General features: G+C 38.0%; 1 long non-coding RNA gene across 3 annotated transcripts in view; it reads left to right on the top strand.

Annotated features, from left to right (window-relative positions):
- Nucleotides 1-9,360, top strand: part of LOC111750520 (uncharacterized) — a 311,775-nt gene extending 302,415 nt beyond the window's left edge. For all 3 annotated transcript variants that reach the window (XR_010321511.1, XR_010321510.1, XR_010321509.1), the window contains 2 exons: nucleotides 5,676-5,799; nucleotides 8,435-9,360. This is a non-coding gene — a long non-coding RNA (uncharacterized LOC111750520). The remainder of the gene's footprint in view (nucleotides 1-5,675; nucleotides 5,800-8,434) is intronic.
- The last annotated feature ends 18,596 nt before the right edge of the window (nucleotides 9,361-27,956 follow it).

Raw genomic sequence — 27,956 nt, 5'->3', positions numbered from 1 at the left:
ATTACTTTTTTATTGTACTTTAGGTGGGGGTTTACAGAACAAACTAGTTTCTCATATTGCACATATTGTTTTATGACATTGGTTAACAACCCTACAACATGTCAACACTCTCCCTTCTCCACCTCCAGTTCCCTATTACCAGCTTTCCCCCCTTTAGCCTCATTTTGTTTTATGGGTCTGTCTAATCTTTGGCTAAAGGGTGAACCTCGGGAGTGACTTCATTACTGAGCTAAAAGGGTATGTGGGGGCCATACTCTTGGAGTTTCTCCAGTCTCTGTCAGGCCTATATGGTACAAACATCAAACATATTTAAGATTTGCTAATACCTAGTGATAAACTCTACTAGACTTACATTATGGTTTTAAATACCAAAAACATTTGCCTGAAAAGATTTACCCTTTAGGAAAGGAAGCTGGGTAGTTTTTATCACCTCATATTTTTCCATGCGTTTAGTGATTTCATCTTCTATTCACTTCTCTAATGCCTGCCTGGCACTACTACCCATGCTGGTAATCTATGGACATTGCCATTGAACATTTCTTAATGAATAAAGATCTGTTTGGTTCCTTTTGGTCCTTCTGAGGAGGTAAATACCATTCTTATTCATAAGTCAATCTTTTTTTTTTTTTTATCTTTCCTGAGTTGTTCAAAGGGGATGGCCTGGGTGAATCTGGGGTGGTTTATATACTTAGGGATTTTAATTGTGACAAAATCAAAAACATTTGTGACAACGAATGCAATTTTTACTTACTTACCTAAGAAATTGTTTTTGTTATTTTTTTTGTGATGTTGCCCGTGGCCACTAAGAAAAACGACTTTCTTAATGTTTCTGTGATGTTCTTATACCATGCTTCACCCTTCTATCTTTTCAACAACTGCCTGTTTCTTTCTATAGCATCTACTTTTTAGAAGCGTATAACGTTTCTCAAAATCAGGATTGCCCATTTCAACACTGGGTAAGATAGTCATTTAATTCTTCTTGAATTCTCTTCATAAATACTAACTGATTCCCCCGACTCATTCAAAATGCATGAAGAATAAACGGCAGAGATGGATTATTTCAGGGCATGTTACCTGATGACTGAATGTTCTGACCAATAAAATGGGCCATGGTTTCTCCTGTTGGTCATCATTATGAAGCATGACAGCGGCAATGAGGGACTCCTTTTTGACTCTACTAAAGATTATTTTGAGAGGACAAACACAGCCCTAGCCATTGATTTTGGATATTGTAACATAAAATAGTCAATGTATTGAAAGAGAAACAGTGACCTCTTTTCCTGCCTTGGCTTTATATTGACCAGATTACTTTCTTTAATTACTGCAAGTGCTTTTTGTCAATATCAGGAGTTTTGGTGCCAAATTTAAGTCAGGCAATGTTGGGAAACCTACTTAACCTCTCTGACTCACTCAATAATGGGGACTGGAGTGAAGAAGCTCTAAGGTATGTCGCTGCAAAATTTCTATGAATTAATAATGTTAGACTATATAATATATGGAACTCCTGGGTGGTGCAAATGGTTAGTGTGCTCAGCTACTAACCCAAAAGTTAGAGATTCAAGTCTATACAGCAGTGCCTTGGAAAAAAAGCCTGGCCATCTACTTCTGAAAGATTAACCATTGAAAACCCTATGGGGCACAGTTCTTCTCTAACACACATGGGGCTGCCATAAGTCAAAATCGACTTGATGGCAACTGTTGTTGTTGTTAGGTGCCACTGAGTTGGTCCGACTCATAGTGACCCCATGCACAACAGAACGGATCATTGCCCAGTCCTATACCATCCGCACAATTGTTGCTATGCTTGAGCCCATTGTTTCAGCCACTGTGTCAATTCATCTAGTTGAGGGTCTTCATTTTTTTCCCTAAACCTCTGCTTTACCAAGCATGATGTCCTTTTCCAGGGACTGATTCTTCCTGATAGCATGTCCAAATTACATAAGATGTAGTCTCCCCATCTTTACTTCTAAGGAATATTCTGGTTGTATTTCTTCCAAGACAGATTTATTCATTCTTTTGGCCAAACCAAAGCAAACCTCCACCTTCCAGTCGATTCTGACTCATTCCAACTCATAGCCATCCTATAGGACAGAGTAGAACTGCCTCCATAGAGTTTCCAAGGAGCACCTGGTGAATTCGAACTGCTGACCTTTTGGTTAGCAGCCATAGCTCTTAACTATGAAGCCACCAAGTTTTCCATTCTTTTGGCAGTCCTTGGTATAGTTGATATTCTTTTTCAACACCACAATTCAAGGGGGTCAATTCTTCTTTGGTCTTCCTTGTTAATTGTCCAGCTTTTGCATACATATGAGGCAAATAAAACACCATGGCTTGGGTCAGGCACACCTTAGTCCTCGAAGTGACATCTTTGCTTTTCAACATTTTAAAGAGATTTTTTTTTTTGCAGCTGATTTGCCCCCCAAACCCCCAATGCAATGCATATTTTGATTTCTTGACTGCTGCTTCCAGGGGTGTTGATTGTGGACACAAGTAAAATGAAATCCTTGGGAACTTCAATCTTTTCTCCATTTATCATGATGTTGCTCATTGGTCCAGTTGTGGGGATTTTTTTTTTTTTATGTTGAGATGTAACCCATACTGAAGGCTGTGGTTTTTGGTCTTCCTTAGTAAGTGCTTCGAGTCCTTTTCACTTTCAGCAAGCAAGGTTGTGTCATCTGCATAACGCAGTTTTGTTAATGAGTTCCTCCAATTCTGATGCCCTGTTCTTCTTCATATAGTCCAACTTCTCAGATTATTTGCTCAGCATACAGACTGAATAGGTATGGTGAAAGAATACAACCCTGACACACGCCGTTTCTGACTTTAAACCATGCAGTATCCCCTTGTTCTGTTCAAACAACTGCCTCTTGATTTATGTACCGGTTCCTCATGAGCACAGTTAAGTTCTGGAATTCCCATTCTTTGCAATGCTAATCAAAATTTGTTCTGATCCACACAGTCGAATGCCTTTGCATAGTCAATAAAACACAAGTAAAAGTCTTTCTGGTATTCTCTGCTTTCAGCCAGGATCCATCTGACATCAGCAATGATATCCCTGGGTTCTGTGTCCTCTTCTGAATCCAGCTTCAATTTTTGGCAATTTCCCTGCCGATATACTGCTGCAGCTGCTTTTGAATGATCTTCAGCAAAACTTTGATTGTGTGTGATATTAATGATATTATTTGATAATGTCCACATTTGGGTCGATCACCTTTCTTGGAATAAATATGAATCTCTTCCAGTCCATTGGCCAGGTAGCTGTCTTCCAAATTTCTTGGCATAGACAAGTGAGGGCTTCCAGCTCTGCATCCATTTGTTGAAAGATCTCAACTGGTATTCCATCAATTCCTGGAGTCTTGTTTTTCACCAATGCCTTCCGTGCAGCTTGGACTTCTTCCTTCAGTACCATTGGTTCCTGATCAAATGTTACCTCCTGAAATGGTTAAACGTTGACCTCTTCTTTTTGGTATGGTGACTCTGTGTTCCTTCCATCTTCTTTTTTTGATGCTCCCTGCATCGTATTGATGGCAACTGGTTATATAGTATATACTTTAGTTACTATTTACTTATTTATTCTTTTGTAAATACGCTTTGAGCCCCATCTGAATAATAAGTGCCTATGCACAGAGGACTCAGTAAAAGTTTCTGGATAATGATGATGATGGTTCCTTAGAGTAATATTGATGATTCATTAGCTTAACTATAACTCAGTCCTACTCGTGAAGACTTGAGTGTGGAGGAATATAATGTAGGATTTTCCATGATTACTGCTTCTCTTCCTTTATGTAGCACATTCTGTTCATTTTCTCTCCTCACACCCCCATAGCACTACACTCTACCAGCTAAAGGCTGCTTACTGTTAACCCTTGCAACACTACCCTGAGTTTTTTTTTCCTAATTGAAGAAGCATACTTGGCCTTTGAGGAGACCAGTGACAGAAGTGTTAGAGCATACACAACAACATAGAATTTCATCATACTGGAAGATAGCATCCACTCAAATTCCCATTGTCCTGCCTATCTTCACTATCATTTAGTTGGCAAGCCCACCAAATTACAGAGGTATTTGATTTAATTCTCATTGGCTTTTAAATGGAGCCCTCGTGGCACAGCTCTTAAAGAGATCAGCTGCTAACCAAAAGGTCAGCAGTTTGAATCCACCAGCCGTTCCTTGGAAGTCTTAAAGGGAAGTTCTGCTCTGTCCTATAGAGTCGTCATGAGTCAGAATCAACTCCACGGCAATGTTTTTTTTTTTTTTTTTTTTTTTTGCCTTTTAAATAGAAAGTTTCCAGGGAAGGATTGGGTCTAATCATTTATTCCTGTCTTAGTGCACATCAGCATAAGCAGATAGTTTGCCTGTATTTTCTTAGCTGGAAGCAGGTACAAACCTTGGATTGTAAGATGCAGGGGTGAGTGGGAAGGAAAGAAGAATAGCGATTTGAAAACAGTGAATGTTTCGGGGAAAAGCAGTTTTTTGGGGCTTGTAATAAGGCTCTTTCTGCAGTTCCTTTGTAGCACAAGACATCAGGAACACAGCAGGCACAAGAAATAAATTCTAAGATGATGTGTATATATTAGCTTCTCAATAAGTGAAATAATGAATGAATAAATGAAGTATAGAAAGAAAGATGGAAAATATAAAAATAAGTTTTATTTATTCATTTATTATTAGGGAAAAAAGCATATGGACAGAAAGAATACTGTTAATTTTACAAAATAAAGAATTTTCTTATCTTGGACAATTGCTGGCCTAAATCTGAAATTAATTCAGTAATGAAAAATCAAATTGGGATGTGTATGCTTCCTAGGTCCCATTAGTAGTCTTAGATGTTCAATAACGTAGAAGGTGACAAAGAAGCAAGACTGATATTGTTTTTCTAATGCTGCCTAGGTACGGCCTCATTCGTTCCTACTTTTTTGTTGTTGTTTTTTGTTTGTTTTTAATTTTATTGTGTTTTAGGTGAAAGTTTACATTGCAAGTTAGTTTTTCATTCAAAAATCTATACACAAGTTGTGTTGTGATGTTGGTTGCAATTCCCGCAATATGTCAGCACCCTCCCCCTCTCCCTTTCCACCTGGGTTCTCCATGTCCATTTGTTCAGTTTTTCTGTCCCTTCCTGCCTTCTCGTCTTTGCTTTTGGGCAGGTGTTGCCCATTTGGTCTCATATACTTGATTGAACTAAGAAGCATGCTCTTCATGTGTGTTACTGGCTGTTTTATAGACCTGTCTAATCTTTGGGTGAAAGTTGAACTACGTGAGTGGCTTCAGTTCTGAGTTAGCACAGTGTCGGGGTGGGGGGCATAGTATTGCAGGCTCATTCTCACTTTTTCCTAAAGATGATTATTTCCCTGTTTTTGTGTAATTAATTCACAACATATGGGTTTATTTGAATTTAATGTTCACAGGAAAATTAATCTGTAATTTCATTTTTTTTTTGATTTGTAAATATAAGACTATATTAAATGAACATATATTTAGGGACTCTTTGAAATATATGTAACCTGTCAGATCATAAGTAAATGCATCAACATCTGTGTTATGCCTAAATATACATTATGGTTTCCTGGAAAGAGGTTTGCAGGTCAGGCTTGAAGTGTGGTTTTATTTTGGTTATATGTTATATTGATATGCTCTGTCCTGGAAAAATATAACATTCCCTACATGTCTATTTACAGCATCTCTTAAGTTCTCCCAAATGATGAAAGGCATGACCTACTTCCATTAAAAATGCAATTAGAAGACAGATGCTATCATAAAGTGCTAATAAACTATTTGAACGGAATCTTCTTACTACAAGGGGTAAGCATGCTAAGTGTTGACTCATATCACATTGGGTTCACCATTCTTTTAAGATTTGAACAGTCATGACTAAGCACATTTCAATTTAATATTTTAAATAGTCATTAATCTATAGAGACAATGAAGAAGAACAAAATTTATACAGAGTGCAAATAATGGAAAATATAAAGGAAGACTGTTAATGTTGGCCATGAGTTGTTTATATGAATTAGATAAACTTGGGAGTCAAAAGAGCTAAGACAAAGAGGAAGATGCAAGAAAAAGAAATATGAGCTAAGTGTTCACTGGGAACCTTTGTCATATTATTTCTATTTGTGACCAATATAGTGGGAACTGATTAAAAGCTGCCAATTCCAGTAGATAAATTCATCTACCAAAGCAATACTCTTAATAGTAGTTATGAACAAACTGCAGTCTTACCCTAATGCATTCAAAAATCAATCAAACAATTTGTCTGATGTGCTACAAGCTCCTTGAAAGTCTGATTGTGTAACTGATTTCATTGCTCTCTGTTCACATAAATTATTATTATTATTTTTTGAGTTGTCTATGAACCCTTCCATTAAACATCTATCAGACGGAATGAACCCTGTAGACATAAAAAGCACTTAGAAAGATTGAGTAGTGTCTTCTCCTAGAGTCTATGAGTACCCTGATGCAAGACTCAGATTTATATTTTATGGGGAGAAATACTGTCACCCGGAAGTATTGGTATTGGTCCCTGTTTCCATCTTTCTCAGACTGGACTTATGGAATATTAACACCTGCATCGAGTGGATATTACCTTCTCCATGATTCTTCATCTTAAGATATTGAACATAGACTACTAGCCCCTTTCTTATCCTTGACCTTAATGGGCAGCCTCTCTGGTGCATGAGTCTTCCTGGCTCCTCTCTGCATTGGTTTTGGCTCAGGTTGCGATCCTTCTTCATCTCTCCATTAATTTAGCAAATGTTTAAAGAGTGGCTACTACATGTGTCTTAGTTATCTAGTGCTGCTATAACAGAAATACCACAAGTGGGTGTCTTTAACAAAGAGAAATTTATTCTCTCACAGTCTAGGAGGCTAGAAGTCTGAATTCAGGGTATCAGCTCCAGGGGAAGGCTTTCTCTCTCTGTTGGAGTTAGGAAAAGGTCCTTGTCCTTAATCTTCCCCTGGTCTAGGAGCTTCTCAGCTTCCATCTCTCTGTTTACTTCTCTCTCCTTTAGGGTCGTTATGAGCTGGCAACAGGTTTGGTTTTGTTCTTTTTTTTTTAAAGATAAAAGGTGATGCAGACCACACCTCAGGGAAGCTCCCCTTACATCCAATCATGGTTGTGACCTGAGTAAGGGTGTTGCAGCCTACCCTAACCATCTTTAACATAACCTACTCTTGCCTCATTAACCACAGTCAGAGATTAGGATTTATAACACATAAGAAAATCACATCAGATCACAAATGGTGGATAACCACACAGCACTGAGAATCATGGCCTAGCCCAGTTGATACATATTTTGGGGAGGCACAATTTAATCCATAACAACATGTAAGGCACTGCTCTAGATTCCAGGAAATAGCAATAAAGAAAACAAAGTCCCTGCTCATGGAGTTTACACTGTAGTGGATATCTGACAGATATTAAACAAACACATGAATGTATTATATATCAGATATTGATTACTGCCACAGAGAAAAAGAAAATAAGTTAAGGATAATTTTATAAGAGTGGTTAGGGAAGTCGTCTCTGATAAGGTCACATTTGAACAAATCCTGAAGAAGGTGAGGATGCAAGGCATTCCAAAATCTGGAGGAAGAAGGTTCCAGGTATAGCAGCAGCAAGAGAAAGTTCTTTGAAGCAGATGGTTGGAGTGTTCAAGGAGGCTGGGGTAGTGAGGGAGGGAAATAGTAAATGACGACAGGGAGATAGCAGAGGAAGGTTGTACGGAAAATCACGTACAGTCTTGTAGTTAAAGTCTCCCTCTGAATGACATAGGAAGTCATTGAAAGATTTTGACCAGAACTCCACAAGCTCTCTTGACACCCCTCCCATTCATTATCCCAAAGGTAACGTTTATCTCACTGTTTAGCACCATCGATTTGTTTGGCCTGTGCTTGAACTTTATCTAAATGGAATCAAGCAGTATTCTCTCTTACCTGTCTAATTTCTTTCACTCAGATTATATATGAAAGATTCATCTATATTGCTGAATGTGGTTGTAATTTGTTTTCATTGTTGTAATGAATTTCATTGTACTAATATAGCACAATTTTTTTAATGCATTTTATTATCGATAGACTTTTAGTTTGGCTTAACTATCACAAACAGTCATGAAGTGTTGCTGTGGCTGAATGCATGTTTACATTTTCTTTGTGCATCTACAAATGAGTGAAATTGCTAGGTCAGAAGTTACATGTATATTCAGCTTTAATAAATATTGCCAAACCATTTTCCAGGAGGATGGCTGCAACAATTTACGTTCTTATCGACAGTGTTTGTTTGAGGGTTCTAGTTGTCCTGTTATTTATGCCTTTGTGTAATCCACCCCACCATGTGTGTGCTGGACCTAGTGACTTGCTTCTCACCAGTAGACTATGGCAAAAGCGATGGGGTGTTATTTCTGAGACTTGTGACTTTGTCTTGCTGGCATTCTTGCAGTCTTGCGTACTTGCTCTGATGAAGACAGCTGCTGTGCTGTGACCTGCCCTTTGGAGAAGTCTGTGTGACAAAGAACTGAGGAACTGAGGTCTTCAGCCCAATGGCCAGTGAGGAAGTAAATCCTGCCAACAGCCACTTAGTGAACTTGGAAGCAGATCCATTTTTAGTTGAGCCTTAAAATGACTGCAGCCTTTTGAGAGACTCAGAGGCAGAGGACCCAGCTCAGTATAGGGAGTCCCCCCGATTACAAAAGAGTTCCATTCTGAAGCCTGGTTTTACGTCAAATTTGGAAGTAAGTCAGAACAGTTAGGTACCGTTTGTATCTAATGTCAGTCAAGTGTTTGTCTTAATATTTAGTATATAGTATACCTTTCTATGCATTAAAAAACATTAAAGAAACACTTCCAGATACATTAAAACATCTTTAATATAATAATACAGTAATAATAATAATGATGTTTTGATGGGTGTTGCAAAGTAGTGCCCATTTGTTATCATGAACCATTGCATGTACTTCAAATTTTTAATGTAATAAGCTTTATGGGGGTTAGTTCGTAACTATAGATTGTACGTAAGTCAGATATTGGCAACCTGGGGAGTGCCTGTACCTGAATTCCTGACCCACAAGAAAAATAAATGTACGTGAGATAAATAAATGTAAGATAATAAGTGCATGTTCTTTTAAGTCACTAAATTTTAGGGTAATTTGTTACACAGCAGTAGATAACTACTGCACTGGCCATTTGGATATATTCTTTTGTGATGTGTCTATACAAGTCTTTTGCCCATTTTTCAGCTGGGTTTTTATGCTTGCTTATTTATTTGTTTGCTTGCTTATTTATTTATTTGTTCTAGTTCTTTGAATATTCTGAACATGAATCCCTAACATATATACTGCATATATCTCCTCCCATTCTGCGGCTTGCGCTTTTACTCCTTTAGTCTTGTTTTTGGATGAATAGAGATTATTAATTTTAATTTAGTCCAATTTGTCAATTTTTTTTTTTTTTTACCTTTTATAGTTAATGGTTTTTGTATGCTGTTTAAAACATTTCTGCCTATCTCAAGGTTATTAAGATATTGATCTACCTCTCCTAAAGAGGAGCCCCGGTGGTGCAGTGGTTAAGCACTGAACTACTAACCGAAGGATCATTGGTTAGAATCCACTTCCTGCTCGAAGGAGAAAGACGAGGCAGTCTGTTTCCCTGAAGATTTACAGCTTTGGAAACCCGATGAAGCAGTTCTGCTCTGTCCTGTAGAGTCACTATGAGTCATAATCAACTCATTGGCAACAGATTTTTTCTCCTTCTGAAAGTTTTATTGTTTTACCTTTCATATTTAGATTTATAATCCATCTGAGATTTATTATATTTATAGGCCTAGCTAGAAATCAAGATTTATTTTTTCCCATATGGATATTCAATGGATTTAGGAACATTTTCTGAAAGGATCATCCTTTCTGCATTGCAGAGATGTTAAATTTGTTATAAATCAGGTAACTGTGTGTCGAATTGCGGCGTAGACTTGGTTAAGCTGGGAACTACATTTCCCAGAATCCACTTCTCTGAATGGTTTTCAGTTAGGGTTCACCAATCCCGGAACTTGCACTGGATTTCAAGAAGAAATGAGGACGCTGTCATTACCCTTTGAAAGTCTTCTTACTTCTGTATGGTGTGAGACGGACACAGAGATACTGGTCGGTTCTAACCTATCCTTGCTCTTCTTACCTCCATGCTAGCTTTTCTTTCTGATTTTTGCCCTTACTGACCAACAGCAGCTAAAGCCACTACCAGATGTTTGGCAGTGCACCCACCCAAGTGGTAGAACATGGAGGCAACAGTCTCCATAGACCTTCCACTCTTTTCCTCTGCATGTCTGCAGCCGGACATGCTTGGTTTTTCAGCCATCTCTGCAAGCTTTGACTTTTCCACCCAGGCCAGTACATCAAGATATTTGGTCAGTAACCCCTTCTCTGACCCTCCAATTCCCCTTCTGCACAGAAGGCATTGGCACTGACTGGGTCTAGGCAGTGTGACAAATCTTGTCTTGCGTGTGGGCTGATAAAATGCGTATGTCTGGGCATGGATCTAAGCTCCCCTTTCTGCGCTATTGATCAGTTTTCCTATTTTTGCATCAAAACCACACTGTTTTAATTGTTGTTGTTGTTGTTAGGTGCCGTCGAGTCAGTTCCAACTCATAGCGACCCTATGCACAACAGAACAAAACACTGCCCAGTCCAGAGCCATCATTACAATCATTGTTATGCTTGGGCTCATTGTTGCAGCCACTGTGTCAATCCACCTCGTTGAGGGTCTTCTTCTTTTCCTCTGACCCTGTGCTCTGCCAAGCATGATGTCCTTCTCCAGGGATTGATCCCTCCTAACAACATGTCCAAAGTATGTAAGATGCAGTCTTGCCATACTTGCTTCTAAGGAGCATTCTGTTTGTACTTCTTCTAAGACAGATTTGTTCATTCTTTTGGCGGTCCATGGTATGTTCAATATTCTTAGCCAACACCACAATTCAAAGGCGTCAATTCTTCTTCGGTCTTCCTTATTCATTGTTTTAATTATTACCCTTTTATAATAAGTCCTGACATCTGGCAAGGTAAGTCCTCCAGCTCTGTTCTTCAGTACTGTCTTTGGTATTCTTGACCATTTTTATTGCTACACAAATTAGAGAATCAGCTTGTTAGTTTCCACACCTAAAAAAAAAAAAAAAAATTCTGGGATTTTTACTGAGATTGCAGTGAAGCTATAGATCAATTGGGGGAAAACTGACATCTTTAGAACACTGAATAATTAAGGAATAATAACTTTTTTCATAAATCTTAAAGAGCATAGCAAAAAGGAAACACTTTGCAAATTGTTTTATGAGGCCAATGTAAAATTGATACCAAAATTAGTCATAAGTTAAAAATCCTAACATTGGACAAAAAGTAATATTCAACAATATGCTGTCTGGGTGCAGAAATCCTTTGTGCTCTCTGATATCTGAACTAGGGCTGTTTCCTTTTCTCCAATGACAAGGTCACATTCAGCTATGAAATGGACAGTCTGCACTGATCCAGGTTGTAAAAATTCCACAGGATCACAAATTTCAATACATCTCTCTGAGCAGAGGTCAGGCATTGCAATTCCCCCTGAGATAAATCTTTAGGCACAAAAGTGGACAGCCAGACCCCAGAGCCACAGTTTCTAGATTTGTAAGAAATGATTCGTTTTCCCTTGGGATTCTGTTGTGGAACGGGAAAAAGTTCTGAGAAGGCAGAGCCATGGTTCCCATCACAGCCAGAAAATTTACTGATGCTGAATGGACTCCCATAAGGAGCCCCCGGGACCTGCCCCAAGGACCCTTACCCAAGCTCACCCACCCAGTGCTCCATGGACCCACTGCAGACTCTGTTATATGGAGACTTAACTATTCAATTTTTCTTCCTTTGTTTCACCGCGTTAAGAAAATGGAAAACAAATATTATCCCTCATCCCCTGGGATGTTTTGAAAATTAAGCCCTCCCTCCCCTTGAGGAAAGGGAAACTTCTTATTTAATTGCTAATAATTTGGGCTCAAGGCTTAATAGGCCATAAAAGACCAATGTGGAAAAAGAGAACTACATTTTGAGAAAAGAAGAAGGCCCACCTCTAAGGAACCCTGGTGAAGGCTGCAGAGGAAAGGATTACCCTGAGATTAAAAGGAGGTTAGGACAGGGTGGAGAAAGTGAGAGGGTTACCAGAGGATGCTAAAAAGCCAAGAGGCTGATCTTGGTGAGGTTTCCCAGCAGGGAACTGGACCCAGATGTGTATCTTGGCTAAGATACTTTGGGTACCTATAAAACTATACCAGTTTCTCATCTTACCTGCATCAGTGCTTATGCCTTCTGCTCTGTCCTTACCAAGTAACTCCAGCAGATCGCTGGTGCTATGGGCTTAGCACTCATGGTCCCCTCCCCATTATTCTAGTTCAGGACTGTAAACTGAAAAGAACTTTATAGAGTTTGCAGTATGTTTGCCTCTGAATGGAGTTGTTATGGGTAGGCACCCTTGTATATGTTCTTGGGTGGTGATGAAATGAACAAATTGGACATCCCTTGATCTTGAAAAGTAGTTGGTTAAAGTCCTGTTACCTTATCTTTTTTTTTTTTCTTTTGGTACATTTATTAATCATTACACTAGTAATGACCTTTCCCCCGGAGCACCTGGTGAATTCCTATTCATTCTTGAGGACCAGCTCAAATATTATATTTTCTGAGAAGACTTCCTCAATTCTCACAGGCAGAATCCTTAAATTCTTCCTCAGTGCTCCTATAGTCCTTTTCATTTGCCACCATTATAGCAAAAAAGAAGAAGAAAAAAAAAAAAAAACACTTCTGTCAAGTTGATCCTGACTCATCGTGACCCTATAGGACAGAGTAGAACTGCCCCAAAGTGTTCCCAAGGAGTGGCTGGTGGATTTGAACTGCTGACCTTTTGGTTAGCAGTCAAGCTCTTAAACACTGTGCCACAATTATAGAATATGTCAAATTATTTTGCAGTTATTCGTCAATATTTGTTTGCTTAAATATATCCTTCTTAAGGACATCATCTTATTCATATTTTGTGTTCCATAAATAGTGTTTGATATGTAATAAACCCAAACCAAAACCGTTGCCACTGAGTCAATTCTGACTCATAGTGGCCCTACAGGATGGAGTAGAACTGCCCCATAGAGTTTCCAAGGAGTGCCTGGTAGATTCGAACTGCCAACATTTTGGTTAGCAGCTGAACTCTTAACCACTACTATGCCACCAGGTTTTCCTGACATATAATAAAACCAAAAAAAAAAAAAAAAAAAAAAAAACCCATTGCCATGGAGTTGATTTCGACTAGTAGTGACCCTATAGGACGGAGTACAACTGCCCCATAGAGTTTTCAAGGAGTGCCTGGTGAATTTGAACTGCTCACCTTTTGGTTAGCAGCTGTAGCTCTTAACCACTACACCACAAGGGTCTTCTGACATATAATGGGATCTTAAAAACTGATGTTGACTGAATCAGTCTATGGGGAAAAAGACTAGATAGATAATTTATGGGGCTGAGTGCAAAATGAAAATGAGGAGCCCCTTGTTCAAAAATTAAGAATTTTAAGACAGCAACAACAGAGCATTAGCCAAGTTTGAGTTCCTCCTGAGGATAGGGCCCTGTATAACTGCTCAGGTTGTACATCTATGAAGCTGTTTTAGATTTGGTAAGACTTGCAATATGATATGATTTCTAGCATATTTTATTGGCCCATTTACAGAATCGATACTAATTGGTGGCATTTTGGTTTGATATGTCACCCTTAGGACATCATTAAAAAAAAAAAAAAAGCCCTACCAAATTCATTGTAGATAGATAGATACTGTGTTTTGAAAACAAATATAAATGTTCCATATATTGTACTTACGTTGTTGATTACTGTGCCCTCTTAATTACAATTATTGGGAGGAATTTCCTTGTAGTATTAGAATGGAGAATGGTTATACTTTCTTCTGAGTTATAGGAATTCCCTGTGGGGCTTCATATGTATTATTAACTGTTTCATTCAACAATTTATTGAATATATACTATGTACCAGGTCTTGGCTCAATGCTAGAGATACAGCTGTAAACAGGATGTGAATTATCCTTGAACAAGAATTGTATATAACGGGAAAGATACACATCAAACAAAAAGTGTTCAATAAATTGTAACTGCTGCAAAAATCATGATACTGTGTGACATGGGGTTCTGACCTTATCTGGGGAATAAAGAAGTCTTTGCTTAGAAGGAAGTCCTGAGCTGAATATAAGACAGTGCTAGTAAGTCAGAGAGGGAAAGAATACATTAAAGTGAGTAGAAGGAGAGGGAAGGAATCAGTAAAATAGGAGTTGAAAGCAGAATGACCTGAGGTTCACATTAAAGGAAGTAGACAACAAAATTGAAATCCCAATTCTTGAGAAGAAAATGATGGAGGAATAACAATATGAAATATGATGCTGAAGACAAGGTCGAGTTTGGGAAGTAGAGTAGAAATGGATATTGAAAGGGTCTGTGAAGGCCATTGGAGCAGAGGTTCATGGACATTAAAATCTTCTAGCAGGAAACTGAAGACATGAAAGAGAATAAAAACAGATTTTGAAAAACTCATTGATGTTTACCATCACTGTATTAGCTTCCTAGGGCTGCTTTAACAAATTACCACAACTTGATGGTTTAAAAACAACAGAAATCTACTGTCTTATGGGTCTGGAGGTCACAAGTCCAAAATGAGTCTCATGGTTTTAAAGTCAAGGTTTCTGCAGGGCTGGTTCCTTCTGGAGGCCGTAGCGGAGAATCTGTTTCCTTGCCTTTTCTTCCTTCTAGAAGCCATCCAGGAGCCCTTGTGGTGCAATGGTTAAGGACTCAGCTGCTAACAGAAAGGTTGGCGGTTCAAATCCACCAGCAGCTCTGCAAAGGAGAAGACCTGGTGATCTGCTTCCATAAAGATTATAGCCTAGGAAACCCTATGGGACAGTTCTACTCTCTCCTATAGGGTCTCTATGAGTCAGACTCAACTTGTTGGCATACAACAACAACAACAACAACAGAAGCTGCCCGTATTCCTTGGCTAATGATCCCCACGTGGCAACCGCAACACTCTGACCTGTGCCTCTGTTGTCACATTTCCTTCTCTGACTCTCCTGACTTCATCTTTCACTTATAAGAACATTTGTGATTACATTGGGCTTACCTAGATAAAAAGCAAAAACCCAAACCCATTGCCGTGGAGTCAATTTCCACTCATAGCTACCCTACAGGACAGAGTAGAACTGCCCCATACAGTTTCCAAGGAGCTCCTGGTGGAACTGAACTGCCGACCTTTTAGTTAGCAGTTGTAGCTCTTAACCACTACACTGCCAGGGTTTCACCTAGATAATCAAACATTATTTCTCCAGCTCAAGATGCTCAACTCACTCACATCTGAAAAGTTCCTTTTGCCGTGAGAGGTAACATAGGTAACACATTCACAGATTCCAGGGATTAGCCGTGGACATGGCTAGGGAGGGACATTATTCTGCTACCATAATTACTAAGCAGAACTGGGGTATTTATCTTTTTTGAAGTAAAGCCAATCTGACTACATTTATAAATAGAGTGTTCTATTATAACTCAAGAAGGAGATAGACCAAGTGTGAAAATACAGCAAAAAATATTTAAGACAAAAAATAAATACTTCATTGCCTTTGGAGACCAAAAACCTGAGCCCAAATCCTGACTGTACCACTTACCACTTGTGTGACAACAATATTATTAAACCTCTCTGAATTTCACTTTCTGGGTCTGATAATGGTAATAATAATACCTATCCCATTACAACTTAATCTACAACTGATCATGGGAATGGCACAGGATCAGGCAGCGCTTTGTTCCATTGTGTACGGGGTTGCCGTGAGTTGGGGGTTGACTCAAGGGCAGCTAACAACAAAAACAACAGCATTTTTATGGGATTAAAATTTTTTTAAAGTATGTTAAATTCTTAGCAAAAAAAATTGGCAATAGGCCCACTACACAGCATACCCTCAATAAGTGATAGCTATCATTGTTGTTGCAGGTAAAGTGTCATTGTTATTGTACTTTTAAGTTCCTATTCTATACACGTGGCATGAGTTAAAATTATATGCTTTTCTAGTGGTCCACATAACAGTGTTTTAAAGAAAGGATGAAACTAAGTTCTTGTGAAGACTCACTAGGAAAGTAGAATTTGAAGTGTTATTGGAGTTAGGACTAATCAGTAATTTTATACAGTCCTAACCCTGAGGAATTTATCCAGCAAAAGCATATTTTAATACCAAGGAGATAGAAGATAAAGTTGTATTTGTCAGAGAAATGCTAATTTTTGCTCAGTGTATATAAACAAACTTCAGATATGGCCAATAAGCTACATACATTTGATTTGTACAAAGAAAAAAAATTTTCCCAAGGTATGGATGGTGGGACCTTCCTAAAAAAAAAAAAGTGGGTAAAATCCAAGATTCAGATGTAAATGAGAAGGGAAATGAAATGATTTTTAAATTTGGAGTTTTTTTTTTTTTTCTCCTTCATTACAGAGCATTTCAAACATGAACCAGCATTTTCTCAGAAGACAAATATAGACTGGTTCTGAATATCTAAGAGCTGCTCATGGACCGAAACTCAGAAAATGAATTTTGAAGGCAGAGCATTGATTAAACCCAAAAGGACATCAGGGGAAAATCCATTACTAGAGTGCTTAAGAAAAACATTTTCTTAAGCTCCTGATATAATTGGCAAAGAATGGGATAGAGCATCCAGCAGAGCTTTCCAGAGAAGGAAATGAATATGGAAAACTCTAGTTTCTGCTTGCATTTGTGCACTGATCAGTCCACACTCATGTTCTTTGCCATTTGTGCAAGGGCTCTTTGCAGAATATTCCATCAAGCTTGCTTTGCTGTGATGCCTGCTTCCCTTATAGTGTAGAGAGAAGCTGGCTCGCTCTCTAAATTCTGCAGCGTAGAAAGCGTCCACTTTTTATTTCTTCACCTCAGACCAGATTTAATGAAAGCCTGCTACATGTTATCTGAGGTAACCTGTCGTGGCAGCCTTTTCAGATTTACTTAGATGGAGAAAATTTGTGACAAAATGGCAGGCATATAGAGCAAGCGTTGAGCAAAATCAGTTTTTTATCCAACAAATAAAGTTTGTTACCTGTCTAAGTCATCTAGTGCTGCTATAAGTGGATGGCTTTAACAAAGAGAAATTTATTTTCTCAGAGTCTAGTAGGCTAGAAGTCCAAATTCAGGGTGTCAGCTCCAGGGGAAAACTTTCTCACTCTTTGGCTCTGGAGAAAAGTCCTTGTCATCAATCTTCTCCCGGACTAGGAGCTTCTCCTCAGAGGAACCCTGGGTCTAAAGGACACGCGCTGCTTCCCAATCCATTTTTCAAGCTGTAACGAGAGGGGTATTCCAGAGTTTGAATCTGATCATGCCCCTCTTTGATTTAAAAGCTTTTTATTGGTTTCCCATTGTACTACAATAAAGTCCAAACTCTTTAAGTGGTCTTGCTTTTTCATTTGAGCCCTTTCGTCTTGTACACATTTTATGGAAGCTGTGATTCTTAAATAAACACAACTTCTCTCACTTTCTGAAATGAGTTGCTTTCATGCAACTATTATTTCTGTCTAGAACAATTCTCCCACTTGTCAGCCTTGATAACCCATATCTTTTAGTAGCTTTTCTTGCTTCCTGCTAGAGCAGTACAAGTTCCTAACAAAGCTCCTTGTAATTCTGTTCTCAGAGCACTCATGTGATTTATTATAATTGGTAGTTCAATTGTCCATTCCACCACTAAACCATAGGTTCAAAAAGGGCAGACTCCAAGTCTGCTTAGTTCACTATTTCGTCTTTAGCTCACCTATATATTAACCCAGCTTCAGTGACACAGAGTAGGTTCTTCTTATAATACTTGTTCAAAGAGATTTTATCTATATTCCAGGTATAATGCTATATATTCACATATATTATCTGATTTAATGTTGATAATAACTCTGGGAGGTAGGTATTATCATGCTTACTGTGTACATGAGAAAGGTGAGGACCAGAGAAAGGAGGGACTTGCACAAGGTCACAGAATGGGGTAGTGGTGGGGCTGGGATAATAATTCAGATTTCCAGCTTTCTTCCTAAGTTTTTACAAGAAGAGAAGAGGATTGCTTACAAGAGTGGATGGTATGGCAGGGAAACTGATAAAGAAAAGGAAAGGGATGGTACCATGGACCAATGAAAAAGTGGGGAGACAGAGTATGGAGTAAGACAGAGAAGAGACTCTTTTCTTAGGTCTTTGGATGCACAGAGTCAGACATTCAACTGGGTAGGCAAGAATCCTCTTAGGACTCAATTGTTAGAGTTACCCCACTCCCACCCCCATCTGATCCATCCCAGTAAGACCAGCTATTTAAGAAGGAATGTAGATGAGGAGACAAGTCCTTAACCTCTGCCCACAGAGTTGATTTATGTGAACTTTCCTAAAGATTCATCACCTGCTTTATATTTCCTTGGTACTACAATTCCATGTCTTTGTCAGGCAGTTGGGTAAAAACTGTTTGACTTAATTTCTTATTGTCTTTGTGCCCATGGATCCCAAATATTCACTTAAGGAAATTGCTAGAAGAAATTATTTATGTTAGAACAGTTTATTTATCACCATACTAAGTCAGCTTGTGACAGGTTTTATCCACACAATGCTTCTTTTCTATTGAAATATTGATAGTTACCAGTATAGTACTTTGTGTTTGGCAAATATAGCCTAGAATTTACTGCTTCAGTTGTGTGCCACATATAAGGCTTCAGGGAGGGCTTTAAACCACAAATTCTCTTACTTTTCATTTCTTACATTTTATTACTTACATAATATTGGGTTCTATTTTATGATGTACCTAAATTTCTGCAAGTTTAATAGACAATGATTAAAAAGAAGAACATTCCCCAAATTAAAGCCATCTTTCAGGGATTGAACTCATTGAAAATGGGGACCAAAGCAATCTGAATGAAGAATTTTAGAATAAATCATCATTAACCATACATGACATGTTGTACAACAATGAAGTTCTGATGCACAATTAATTAGTCACCTAATTAGGTTTAAAATTCATTTAAATAGATGGCTTCAATTGCTGGCCCACCCACTTATTTTTATTACTCCCATTTAAACACTCTGTGCTATTTAAGGCTCATCTTCCAAGCTCTGTGACCTAAACAGTACATGCTAGGCAAGTGACCTATTTGGATAATCAATGATTCCGTGCCTGTTGAGACCCACATTTCACAGTGCGTCATATACTGTTAGGACAGAGTTCAATGGGAAAGTGTCTTTCTGTAGAAGGTCATAGATGATGGCTTCTGATGTGGTGAACCAGGAATAAACAAATAATACAGTCAAGAAAACCAGTTCCTGTAGAAGTGTGTTTACTTTTTCTGGCTGTCAGGGTCTCATATAATAAGTTACCTATCTCAGTGATCCTAAGGCATACAGTTTCACATTTTTACCATTCTTGAAATTGAGATGTATCTTTTAATTGATGGTATGTCAGATTTACTTTTCACAGTTTTCTTTCTTAATAGTACATAAAATAATGGCATGTCTTACATCCACAGCATCTTACAGTCAATGAAATATGATGTACTGTTCTGGTAGCTTATAAGGAGTTCCTAAAGTAGCTCATATATCTGAATAAGCTTACTTACTAGACACAATATTCATTCTTTCATTTCTTCATTTCAGAACATAGTCTTGATTTCCTGCTAAGTACCAGCCACTGTTTTTGGAACTAGGTAAATGCAGTAAGACACTGATAATGCTCCTCAATAATCTATAGTCCAATAAAGTAAGCAGATATATCAAATACAATATAATGAAAAACACAGTGGTAAGTGCTGTGCTAGAGAGTAAACACAAGACACAGTGTGGAATTGTGTGAGTTCAGCATCTTTCATCCAGTTAGCCTTTTTTGTAATTCGTAATATAGGAAATTCACATGTCATTATTTCCCTCGTGTCCTAGTTACCTAGTGCTGCTGTAGCACAACTACCACAAGTGGGTGGCTTTAAAGAACAGAAATTTATTTTTTCATCGTTCTTGAGTCTAAAAATCCAAACAGAGTCTTGGCCATGTTGATTCCTTCCTTGTTGATAGTCCTGGACACTCCTTGGTTCTTTGGCATTCTTTGCCTTGTAGATGATCCTAACATGGTATGTCTTTCCCTGTGTGTGTGTGTGTGTGTGTGTGTGTGTGTGTCTATTTCGGTCTTTTTATAACTCAGTAGTGGTCAGGTTTAGGATTCACCCTACACTGGTATGACCTCAACTGATTGGTTGATTAAAAAAATAAATAAATAAAATTCCACTGTGGATGGTGATAATGTTACATTATATTAGATGTAAGGTAATGTATTCCATTACATTATATTATGGAAGGTAATTTGCTCTACTCAAGGCCAACTAGTTTAATCATATGCATCTACTCCATGACAGGAACTAGCCTTGTGTTTGGCCAAACAACTGGGACACATAGCCCAGTCAAGTTGACACAAAATTAACCATCAAATCTCATTTATGGTGACAGTTCATGCATAGGTGTTTTGGGGGAGGACAGATAAGAATTCTCTGACTTGACAGTGGGTCTCAGATTTTAGTGGTTAAGGATCATTGTGGAAGTTTATTAACAATGCAGAATTCCATGACTTTCTCCAAGGGACTCTGATTCAGTGCGGGGAGGTTCCAGAAATTTGTGTTTCCAATAACTTACTCCATCAACCCAGGTGATTGTGATGTTTAAGATAGTCTTTAGTTCACCCTTTGGAAGACACTGGGAAGGACAGTGAATGCTAATATTAGAACCAATTATAATAATGAGTTATAGTAATAAGAATACAAGATTCAAGTTGTTGTTATGTCTTTTTTTTTTTCAACATAAAAAATATAAGGCATTTAAATGGATTGTCCAAATGATAGTAAGAATTATGTAGGAATTGAAACAAGTACTAAACAGATAGAGGATTTCTCCTTCTTGCTTACAACAGTTTCCATCTGGAAACCAGGAAAATAACCAGTTAGATAGAATTTCTAAAAGCAGCTTATGGTGAAACCAGTGTTTTCTCAGCCTCTTTCTGCTTTTCTGAAATGGCGGTGTTGAAAGGAGAGACACCAGCAGATGAATCTAATCTTTGTGGTAGAGAGGGAAGAGAACAAAGGGGAAAATGGAGTAGGTAGTGTCTTAGTCACTAGTGCTGCTATAGCAGAAATAGCACGAGTGGGTGGCTTTAACAAAGAGAAATTTATTCTGTCACTGTCTAGTAGGCTAGAAGTCTGAATTCAGAGTGTCAGCTCCAGGGGAAGGCTTCCTCTCTCTGTTGGCTGTGGAGGAAGGTCTTTGTCATCAGTCTTCCCTTGTTCTGGGAGCCCCTCAGTGCAGCAGGAACCTCAGGTCCAAAGGATGTGCTCTGCTTCTGGCACTGCTTTCTTGGTGGTATGAAGTCCCCATGTCTTTCTGCTCGATTCTCTCTTTTATATCTCAAAAGAGTTGGCTTAAGACACCACCTAATCTTGTAGACCTCATCCATATAACTGCCACTAATCCACCTTATTACATCATAGTGATAGGATTTACAACATATAGGGAAATCACACCAGAAGATAAAATGATAGGCAATCATACAAGGGAATCATGGCCTAGTCAAGTTGATAGATATTTTGGGGGGACACAATTCAATCCTTGTCAGGTGGGAATGGAGTCATTACTGTGGCAGTTATAGAAACTGTCATTGCAAAGTGAACCAGATTGCAACGGCGGACAGCTTGAATAATGAGAGGGGACTCTACTAACCATCCCAGGCCCTTGAGATGAGCAGGTGTCTATTAATTTCAATGGCTGGGCTAGCCAGGGAATATCACTTACTTGGGAATATTTTGCTTTCATCTACTGTCAGGATTTAACAGTTGTATCTCATGTAGGTATAGAAGAGCCAAAGTATACTTTTGACCTCTGTAAGTTTATTATTTTTCAGTTGGGTAGTTGTGAAAACCTTTTATACTAACTTCAAGGTCATGGATGAGATGTGGATGACTTGATTCAATTAATGTGTTTGTTGAATATTTTACTTGAATATATAAAATGACCGTCACTAATCATTTGCTTTTATGTCTGCTTTTTAGGCACCATAAAAACAAACAGCAAAAAATGTACCACTGACAAGAGCCAACTGTAGTTAACAAACACAACTTATGTCCATTGACTGATTAAGTGAATAAGATTCAGGGCTTCCCCTTTAATTAGCCTGAAACATTAAATACCAACTAAGTAGTTTCTTAAAAATTTTTTTATTGAGGATTCTCAGTGTTTAGTAGTATATAAAAACTAAGAAAGGTTATTCTCTTCTCAGAAAGACTATAAATACGTGTTCCAAGCACAAGCTGGGCTCCTTGTTGCTTTGTTCAGTCAGTTAATACAAGGGGAAAATGCTGTTTAGTCTTCCGTATATGTCAACATGAGAAAACGGTTGTGAACTGAGGAAGAAAGTGCAATGGAGTTTTCTCATCACTATCCCTTGATTGCTTGCAGTAGCCCCACCCCCCAATCTTCGGATTATTTAGACTCTACTGACTACAGGTACATTTTACAAATGACAGCTTTGAGTGTCTTGTCATTTGCTCTCTTCCAGTGCTTAATTTTCTATCATTGCTCATTTATTGAACTGTTCGCATTTAACAGGCATTTAGTCTTTTCCAACTAGAATCTACCCATCTTGGTGAATTTCACTCACTGAGGTGATTCAAATGGATTTTAACCTCCTGGGAAACCCTGTACTATTTCTATCAAAATCACTTAAGAATTTTCTGTGATGGCCCATTATTACAAAGGTGATTTGTGACAAAGTTTACAGGCTCTCTGTGACAGTTGGGTGCTTTGGGGGTAACTTGGGCTATTACTAAAAATGAATAAAGGGATTTGGGGATCTCCCTAAATTCAAGTACTTATATTTACTTTGTGTTTCTGGGCTTTCTTTCTAAACCTCTAAACTTCATCCTGTTCCTTATGAAGATGGACCTGAACGATGCACTTTTTAGATCTAAAGTAGCAACTGCAGAGAAGTGCTGGTAGCTAAGACTTTCCATGACAGAGGACATTTCTTCCTTGACTAGTAACTTGTTTCTGTGAAGTTTTCATTAATTTGAGAAGTCAACAGACTCATCCTTTGAACTGCTGAACAAAGTTCACTTACAGAAAATAAACATTTTCCTTGAATTAAACTCTCAGAGTTTGCAACTTCTATTTTGTGCCAAGAGGTTTACATCACTTAAATTCTACACTGGTAAATATAATCAATCAACATAGAACATGCTCTGAGGAATTAATTGCTGTCAGTTGATGTATTTAATGGGACATCATACTTCATTAACTTAGCTAACTCATTAAGCTTAATCAGACATGTAAAAGATGCAAGTTAAAAAAAAGTCTGGACTTTGGAGAGTCTTCGTTTGTGACTAAAAAAAAAAAAAAAAGCAACTTTGAATTCCACAGAAATGGCTTTGTTTATTCCTGAAGATTCTTTTTGTATGATTTAATTTTGTACCAAGGAGTCATACAGGATTTTGTCTTCATTTGGGGTTTGTAATGCATGCATGATTGGGGTAAAAAAAGGAGTCACTATGTTTTATATCAGTGATTCTCGTTATATCCAATTCTTATGTTGTAGACGATTTATGATTTAGCAAAGGCAATTTAAAATTCTGAAATCCATAGAGGCTATAGATTTCTGTGGAGGCAGGTATATTGAATTAATGTGTACCCCGAGTCACCAAGTTTACCCCATTCTTTTTACTTTTTCATATTATGTCAGTTAATACCACTTTGGTTTCATGGCGTATTTTCCTTGAATCTTTTAATGTGAGAGAAACTGGGAATTGCTACCCTTCCATAGCAGAGCCAATTGTTTCAAACCACGAGTCTCCACCGAGGCTTTGCCTTTTACAGGATGGGGGGCAGGCAAACACCAGCAGAGTTTATTGATTGTTCATCTCCATTGCCTTTGCTTTCACTGCCAGTCTGGTGTGTCTGTTTGTGAGAGGGCAGCTGCAGCGTGGTGCTGCTGTTCTGTCAGCTCACCCTCGATGCCATTCCGCATGTCTGGGCCCCATCATTCCCTGATGGGTCTTTTCATGCACGCTAATTTGGGAGGCAGCAGCTCTGTCTCCACCAAGTTCTTACGGTGTTTGCAGCACATCACTACCTAGTTAGCAAAGTCCTGCTGGGCTGTTCTGGGAAATTGTATTTCCTGTACTCTTTTGCCACATCTGATGAGCAGAGCTATTTTTAAAAAAGTGCAATCTAAAGATATCATACAATATAGCTAGTTTCTTTTCATGGATTCACGTTGAGACTATATGAAACATCCAGCTAGAAGAGACCTTAGGATTTAGCAGCTTCATCCTTTAGATGAGAAAATGGAGAGTTAGAGAGGTCAAGTGGTCTGCTCAAGATCTTACGACTAAATCGCCTAGGAGGTAAAAGGATGTTATCTGATTCTCTTCTGCAGAGCTTCTCTTAGTATCCCATACTGACTTTCTGATGACAAAGCTTTCATTTACTGAACACGACAAGTATACCATGTTGGAGAAAGCCATGTCTAGGCAGCTCTCTGAAAGTATAGTGGTATGGTTCATATGGTTTTCTATTATCTCACTGTCAAAAATATTTGATTTACTTTAGAGCACATTTGATTATTAAAATGGTGGAAAAAAACTATTCTCTTTAGCAGGGCTGGCTTTATTTTCTAATCATAAACTTATTAAACACCTATTATGAACAAAGTATTATAATAAGTGCCAGGGAGATAAAAATGATGAATCAGACACCCGCCCTGCAATCCTGGGGCTTATATTTGTGTTAATCTTTGGGTACCACCATGCTTTTTCACTGGTGAAAAAGTCTCTCCACCGCAGTTGACTGCAGACACTGAAAGCATAGAAGGTGTGACAATATATTTAAATGGGGTGCTATAAACTACATGTGTACTTACAAACCCTCAATTTCCTGTTAGTATGGAACAGCCTTTTCTTCTCAGGGAGATGGCCTGTACTTTCTTATCACTGTCCTGAAGTATTGTTGACATTTTCAATGAATCTTTCCACAATTTGCACATAGAATTTTCTTATCTTCTCACGTATTTTTTCCTTCCACTGGTTTTGATAGCTTCCATATTTCACTCTCTAAGTTCTTTGACATATCAATTTCATTTCTCTTCCTGGGCTATCCAAGGCTCTTGTTTAGTTGAAGATTTTATCTTTCCATTGTACAAATTTCTTTCCTTAGCTTTCAAAAGCACACTTTCTGACTGTCATGCCTTTGAGAATTCAAGTGATATCTTTTAGAGTTTTGCAGGTTTCAATTGTACTTCAAGTTATTCTGTCTGTGTATATTGTAGATGTAGCCCTTAAAATGTTCTTGTAGTCATTGAATGCTCATATTTGGTATAGTGTTAGTCATTTCTAGCAAATAATTTGGCACTGATATTTCTTACCTTTAAATAAAGCATATTTTACTGCTTACCTTCTGTTAATTTTGTTATCAGAAAGAGATCTCATGGTGATTTGGGTAGTGTTAAAATCATATACAATATAAAAATGTGGCAGAAATTCCAAGCGTTTCTCCAGCTATCATCTCGCTCAGCAAAGAGCTAAGTGTTGCTCTGTGATGCTTGAAGTGGCTGCTCTCAGTGCCTCTCAGAGGGTGAAATGGAATGTCTATATTGTTACTCTTAACATTCTCATTTTCTTATCTATTTGTCTGCCTGTGAATCTGTCTATTTATCACTTATTAAAACCTCAGCACAAAGGTAATACACATAATAGATATTTTTATCTTAAAAATAATTCAAGTAGGGAAAGTTGTAAAGAATAATATTGCAACAAATCTGTATTCCCTACAACAAATCTGTATTCCCTACAACAAATCTGTATTCTTTGGGTGGTGCAAATGGTTGAGCATTCAACTCCTAGCCAGAAGTTTGGCAGTTCTAACCCTCTCAGAGGTACCTTGGAAAACAAGACTGGAGATCTGCTTCTGAGAGGTCACAGCCTTGCAAACTCTATGGAGCAGTTTTACTCTGCACACACGGGGTCACCATGAGTCAGAATCGGCAACTGACAACAATACACCCAGAATTGATACCTATGAATACATTCCTTATTTTGTTATATTTTCTCCCACTTTTGTAAAAGGAATAAAATATTAGGACTAAAGTCTTTTGAAGCCATTACCATTACTCCAGTTCTGTTTCCCATTTGCTATACTAAGACACAGCCAGTACTATGAGTTTGGCATGCAGATGTCTTTTATTTTCTTTCAAAAATTATGAAATATTTGTTAGGAACCAAATAAGGTGTTTAAATTACAAATAATAATAATAAAACAAACATATAAGTCTTTTGTTCCAACTTGAGAGAGGCAACGTTACCAATACCCTTGATGCTACGTGTGTACCTTGTTAATCCCATTCCTCTGCCTCCCCCAATCAAGATAATCAGTGCTCAGAATTTTATTATTCCTTTGTTGTTTTTCTTGTTTTACCACATATGCATGCATATTGAAATAATACATTGTTGAGTTTTGCTTTAATTGGTTTAAAACACATAATTGGTTTACGTGTTACCTCTTCTGACAACTTTATATTTAAAAATGTTGAGTTCCATTTCAAAAGTTTACCCATGTTGTTTCATATAGCTTTAGTTCATCTTTTGTCACTAATGTATACTTTTCCATTGAGTGGATATACACAATTTATTTAACATTAATAATCTTCCTATAGGTGAATAATATTTTCTATGTTTTGCCATGAGCACCAATGCTGCTATGAGTTTCTCGTGTACGTCTCCTGGAACACAAGTGCAAGGGTATTTTTTTTTTTTTTTTCCTTTTGGCCATGTTGATTCATTGCTTGTTGATGGCCCTGGGCATTCTGTGGTTCCTTGGCATTCCTTGGCTTGGAGACAATCCTAACATGATGTATCTTTCCCTCTGTGTGTGTGTGTATGTGTGTGTGTGTCTGTGTCTATTTTGGTCTTTTTATAACTCAGTAGTGATTAGGTTTAGGATTTTTTAGCACATGCACCTAAAAGTGAATTGCTTGGTTGCAAGAAATGTGGATGTTCAACCAATTTTGAAATTTGATGTAAAGTATCTTCACTACTTGTTCTTCTACTTTTGTAGTATCTTGGCTATGCTTAGCCTTGTTCCTCTTGCACACAAACGTTAAAATCAGTTTTTTGATATCATTATTATTCAACATAGTACTGGAAGCTCTAGTCACTGAAATAAGGCAAGAAAAAGAATAAAAGGCATATTGACTGAAAAGGAAGAAATTAATCTGTTTCTATCGGCAGATGCATGATTGTCTATGTAGCAAATCCAAGTATCCTAGGTTATCTAAACAAAAGTGAAACCCAAAATTGAATAACTAATAAGTTCACCCATCAAGGTTGGAGGATGCAATAAAAAAAAAAAAAAAAAAAAGAGATCACAAATTTCTTGGCTTTTATCCTAGCCTTACAATTTTATAGTCTTGCAGTTGAGAAAATACAGAATCAAGGTGAAAGCTATGCACTGCCCTGAACAGCAAGCTTCTCTCCAACAACATCTAGCCCTTGCAGACATGGAGTATGCTTATCCTCTTTTTGAAGAGTGAAAGTAGTTAGGAAAGCATGAGAAAGAGTTCCTTTGTTCTTTGGTCTGTGTTAGTGGGCCCCAAAACATGAGACACCTGACAGAATGAAAACTGACTGACCCAGACCTAAATCAGACTCCATCTTGATTCTGTTACTGAGCCCTTAACTCCACTTCTGCTTTTCTCACACCTCTTTGTAAACCTGTGACTTAGGGTTGAAGCAGAGCTTGTTATTTTAAGATAAGAGAAAGGGGCCAGATATACGGTTGTTATGGAAAGCCTGACACAAATGTTCTAGGAAGAAATGATGTGTTC

This window comes from Loxodonta africana, chromosome 3, assembly GCF_030014295.1.
Source record: "Loxodonta africana isolate mLoxAfr1 chromosome 3, mLoxAfr1.hap2, whole genome shotgun sequence".
NCBI lineage: Eukaryota > Metazoa > Chordata > Mammalia > Proboscidea > Elephantidae > Loxodonta > Loxodonta africana.
The sequence above is the reverse complement of the archived record's forward strand: the minus strand, read 5'-3'. Positions and strand labels throughout refer to the sequence as shown.